A 6,000-nucleotide genomic window follows, 5' to 3' on the forward strand; every position below is an offset into this window, starting at 1 on the left:
AGACACTTTCATAGGATTTGTCTACCTGGAAAAAGCGTTCGACAATATAAAATGGTGCAAGCTGTTCGAGATTCTGAAAATAGTAGGGGTAAGCTATAGGGAGAGACGGGTCATATACAATATCTACAACAACCAAGAGGGAATAATAAGAGTGGACGATCAAGAACGAAGTGCTCGTATTAAGAAGGGTGTAGGACAAGGCTGTAGCCTTTCGCCCCTAGTCTTCAATCTGTACATCGAGGAAGCAATGATGGAAATAAAAGAAAGGTTCAAGAGTGGAATTAAAATACAAGGTGAAACGATATCAATGATACGATTCGCTGATGACATTGCTATCCTAAGTGAAAGTGAAGAAGAATTAAATGATCTGCTGAACGGAATGAACAGTCTAATGAGTACACAGTATGGTTTGAGAGTAAATCGGAGAAAGGCGAAGGTAATGAGAAGTAGTTGAAATGAAAACAGCGAGAAACTTAACATCAGGATTGATGGTCACGAAGTCAATGAAGTTAAGGCAGTAAAATAATTAATGACGGACGGAGCAAGGAGAACATCAAATGCAGACTCGCTATGGCAAAAAAGGCATTTCTGGCCAAGAGAAGTCTACTAATATGAAATACCGGCCTTAATTTGAGGAAGAAATTTCTGAGGATGTACGTCTGGAGTACAGCATTGTATGGTAGTGAAACATGGACTGTGGTGAAACCGGAACAGAAGAGAATCGAAGCATTTGAGATGTGGTGCTATAGACGGATGTTGAAAATTTGGTGGACTGATAAGGTAACGATTGAGGAGGTTCTATGCAGAATCGGAGTGGAAAGGAATATGTGGAAAACACTGATAAAGAGAAGGGACAGGATGATAGGACATCTGCTAAGACATGAGGGAATGACTTCCATGGTACTAGAGGGAGCTGTAGAGGGCAAAACTGTAGAGGAAGACAGAGAGTGGAATTCGTCAAGGAAATAATTGAGGACGTAGGTTGCAAGTGCTACTCTGAGATGAAGAGGTTAGCACATGAAAGGAATTCGTGGCGGGCCGCATCAAAACAGTCAGTAGATTGATGACCAAAAAAAGATCTAAGTTCTAGGGGACTGATGCCCTCAGGTGTTAAGTCCCATAGTGCTCAGAGACATTTTGGAAACTTGCATACATGATACTACCGCCATCTGTGTATGTGAAAATTGCTTTTAAAAATTCAAATGGTTCTGAGCACTATGGGACTTAACTTCTGAGGTCATCAGTCCACTAGAACCTAGAACTACTTAAACCTAACTAACCTAAGGTCATCACACACATCGATGCCCGAGGGAGGATTCGAACCTGCGACCGTTGCGGTCACGCGATTCCTGACTTTAGCGCCTAGAATCGCTCGGCCATCCCGGCCGGCAAATTCCTATTCAATCATCTTTTTCTCACCTTAGTGTAACGCAGTTTCGCAACGTTTGTTCTCCTCGAACGCTTCCCACATGTATATGCCCAGCGTGATGCTGCAGGCAGAATCAGAACTCGTGTACATAGACGATGAGGTGCCAGTCTTCTGTTGACAGTTGTCGCTGGGAGTACCTCTGGCAGTGAAGCAGTCTCTGCTGCCGCGTCCTGGGAAGCCGCCGTCCTGACAATCCGTAGAAAGCTAACCGTCTGCGTGCCTACATTGCTGGAAACAAGGCCATTTCTCTACTATTGAATACAGATAGCGTTACTCCTACCAGTTATTTGTGTTTGTGTTGAACTGGTAGTCATTTGAGTACACTCGACACTTATTTGGCTTTTATTTCATTTCAGCTTGATAGTGTTGCAATATTTGTGCCCAAAAACTGCCTTTTTAACTCCCTCCTACACCATTTAATGTTATTTATTTCGGAAATCCTCTGGTTCTTGTGTTTTACAAGTTATCAAAACGTGTTTTGTGTTTTCATTTCTCCGCATATGAACTCGATACTTCGAGAAAGGGGCAGGAAGTTACGTGTTTCCGTGGTGTGTAGGTGGTTGGCCGCGGACACTCGACAGGAGTGTCTAGGAGATGGGCGACCGTCAGGGTGGGTCGTAGCTGCGGCACTCGGGCGCCTCCACTCCGGCCTCCGGCCCCGCATCCCCAGGGCAACAGCACCACAGCACCAGGCCGCACCGCAGCGTGTCCGCAGTTATTGGAAGGCGAGCAAGTGCCTCGTGCGCCTTTTACGGCCCGCCACTTGATGCCGCAATTTCGCCGGGGCTACCACCGCTATGGCGCGGCACTAAATATTTCTTCTAAGGAAACCACTCCGTTCCTCCCTCCGGGGAGAGTCTGTGGCTCCACTTGCGATACCAGACAGCGGTGCTGCCCCTCGCTACCGTCCCGTACTCGGAGTACAGTTTCTCAGGACTCGCCATAGTTTCTCAAAGAGAAATCAAATGCTATTTGTGTAATGATACGGTTGCAGAACCCCTTGGGAAGATAGCTACATAAATAACTGAAAAAAAGAATGACGAGTGGCGAAGAGGCAATGAAAGAATAAAACATTTCGTCCTTGAACAAATGAAAAGAAAGTGTGAGGATGGCATTAGAAAGTTGGTACAACAAATTTCTGTCGGAACGGCGGCTATGTAGAGAAGTAGCTGGAAGGTGTAGCTAACTATAGCAAATTAAACATTTTTGATTTCCGCTGTGGTTTCCATTTCGCGAAAGACCGGATTTTATTTTCTGAATAGCCTTCGTAGAACACTGTCTGATTTTGGCAGACCACACGTTGGTGCCACAGTATTTAGTGGCTCTTCTGTTTTGTGAGATGGTAACCCCCAAAATGAGAACATTTGTGGGATTGGGAACAGATTCAGTACGGGGAAAAGGAGGCGATAGGAAACCACAAAAGCATTATTTAATTCGGATTTTAAACAAGAATTCGTATTAATAACAATTACCCACGATATCTCTTTTTTTTGTCGTACATTAATTATTCCACGCGTCGTAGACAGATGTATATGCAGAACTCATAGTATACACGGCTGTTGGGGAATACTCTTGGGACAGGACGTTATGGGATCTCAGTTCGTAGCGCACGGACAATGGTATACAGCACGCAAGCAGGCACTTGTTGGTGGGATGTTGTAAGAGTCGAACGTAGAATGCACCATGCTGATAGTTTCCCGTGATGCTTCATACAGGTAATCTACATGTAGCTAGGCCAAATACTGTGACACTAACGAAAGAATGTTGTAAGTGAATCTTAATGAACTCCTATTACCGTGAATTGGTGTTGGTTTTTTTTTTTTTCGATTTCTTTTCAAAGTCGCCCAATGTCACGGCAAATGGGAGTTCTTCTTTCTTCATTCTGATAAAGCGGGTTGCTGACTGCATACAGTTGTTGCTATGGGCATTGCTTAGAATGATAATTAACTCATTAATTTTCTTCCGTATATATGAATTGTGTAGCACTATTCATGGATTAGCTAGTTTTGCCTTAAGTTCACGTGGCCATTCTCATTATACACCGAAGCGCCAAGGAAACTGGTACAGGCATGCATATTCAATACAGAGATATGTAAACAGGTTGAATACGGAGATGCGGTCGGCAACGCCTACATGAGGCAGCAAATGGTTGAAATGGCTCTGAACACTATGGGACTTAACTTCTGAGGTCATCAGTCCCCTAGAACGTAGAACTACTTAAACCTAACTAACTTAAGGACATCACACACATCCATGCCCGAGGCAGGATTCGAACCTGCGACCGTAGCGGTCGCGCGGTTGCAGACTGTTGCACGTAGAATCGATCGGCCACCCCGGCCGGAATCTCGTAACAGTTCGACCTTGGTGTGCATCTGTACTGATGGGATCATTGGTCTTCATCGCCATAATCTTATATGTGGTGCACGTTCTTTCAGACATGTGCAACAGGAGGTGTGCTAGGGGAGGCCGTGCGGCTGTGGTGACCACTGTGTCCAGATATTAGGGTGGTCACCGCATTAGCCTAATAAACACGAGAGCCAGGTTCTAATCCCAGTCCGGCACAAATTTTCGACTTTCCCCATTGACATACACTGCCGGAAAGGAATCAGTGCAACTGAAAAGTTTTCAGATGATGATAGCTTACGCCATCTAGGGGTAGTAGATGTATTGGTAACAGTTTCAACGTTGTCCGCCAACAGCCTGCATAGTGACATATTTACCGGACCGCCAACTGTGTCTACCCTTTAATAAGGAATGCTCACATCCAGAAGGCTCAGTGTGGTCCAAACGTGTGAAACAAGGAGGCAACCATGCCGCGGAGACATACTCGTTCTTCCTACAGCCATCTCAGCGAGGTTGAAAGGAGTCAAATTTTCTCCTATTTACTTGCGGGATGTCCAGTAGAGGTGGTTCTGAACGTTCAAGCAAAACGGGCGCACCCCAGGATCGTCTTTTCAGGCCGGTGGTCACAGATTGTATAGTTATAACAGTACAGATAAGAAGGCTTGTGAGCCCAGACGTGTCAACACGAACTGTTAGGAACTGGTTATTAGCAGAGAGACCATAGGGACCATAGCCCGTCTTCCACTCATGTGACAGCATTGATATGCACGGCTCGACTGATGGCGTCAGACGATGACTTGGAATGGGCGCAATGGTCTTCAGCGATGAAATCTGATTCTGATCGGACGCAAGTGGTGGTCGTTTGCGCGTGTGACATAAATTTGGTGGGCACTGTCTCGTAGTGCATTCGTCCTAGACACATTGCCCCCACCCCGGCCCTTATCGGTGGGTTCCCGTTCTTTCAACAGAAAGGTGATGTGCTTTTCCAACAGGATAATGCCCGCCCACACACTGCCCATGAAACTTAGCGTGCTCTGCAAGAGTTGCAGTAACTTCCCTGGTCAGCATTATCTCCGAACTTGTCTCCAGTCAAGCAAATGTGAGATATGATGGGACGAGAAGTGACTCGAGCGACTCGTCAACCAATAACTCATACAAAACTGTGTGAACAGGTAAAGCATCCCAGGACAGTATGCGATGACTGAATGTCAGAGTCAGCTCCTGCATTGCTGCGCGTGGACGCTACACCACAGACTATGTTTCATCATGGTTCGATACGTGTTAGGCCAGAACCACTTGAAGTAGTAGTGTGTAAATGTAATATTGTCATGTACTCCATATGAACTGTCGCAACAATAAATCTAGAGTGGACTGGAAATCTCTAACAATATGTACTGTTTTTTTTTCTTTTTTTCTGGCAGTGTAAAATAATGCCCACTAGCATCTAATGTCTTCCATTCCTCTCTGTTTTGAGAAAGAATTGTGTTAAGTTGTGCAATGCCCGAAACACGAAATTATATTGCTTAAATTTATTACTAGCAGTAAAGATCCTGATGTTTGATAAAACTTAAGCTATATCGAATAACCTTAGATCACCGACACGCTGTGAATGTAAAGTTTGTTAATTACGGAGTTAGTGACTACTGCACCGTGATTTCACGACACAGTTAAATTCCCGACCCGCTCCCCTCGTGATGCTGAAACTGTCGTCACGTACGTGGTGGGTTGAGTTGATCTCCACCGTGGTGCTGGACGCTCAGAAGTAAACCGGCTTGTGCATGCGGTACGTGTGCCTCAGCATGCCATACGCGATGGTAGCGCGCTCCAACGACAGTTGTCGGCTGTATCTGGCACGCTAATCACACGGTTTGTTTACGAAGTGGACGGTCTTAAACTTCTTACGTTAGTTCTATTAGAATACACATTTCCTCCCTTGTCCATATGCTAGTCATACTGTTCTGTCTGTAGTATAAGTAAACAAAAACTTAACTAAAAGTTGCTGTCAAAATAGTTTAATACGAATTTACAGTTCTCTTCAACATAAGATAAAAAATTATTTTATAATTCTCACTTTTTAGTGAAACCTTAAGTTCCTTCTTGCTTGATCGCTGTTTCTATTCACAGCCAGAACATCTGAACTACAAAACATGAAGCAACAAAGTGCACAATACCTCACTACGTATGGTGCAACCTCTAATGTACATACAGCCTATCAAATAAACTCACAC

This window comes from Schistocerca serialis, chromosome 1, assembly GCF_023864345.2.
Source record: "Schistocerca serialis cubense isolate TAMUIC-IGC-003099 chromosome 1, iqSchSeri2.2, whole genome shotgun sequence".
Lineage (NCBI taxonomy): Eukaryota > Metazoa > Arthropoda > Insecta > Orthoptera > Acrididae > Schistocerca > Schistocerca serialis.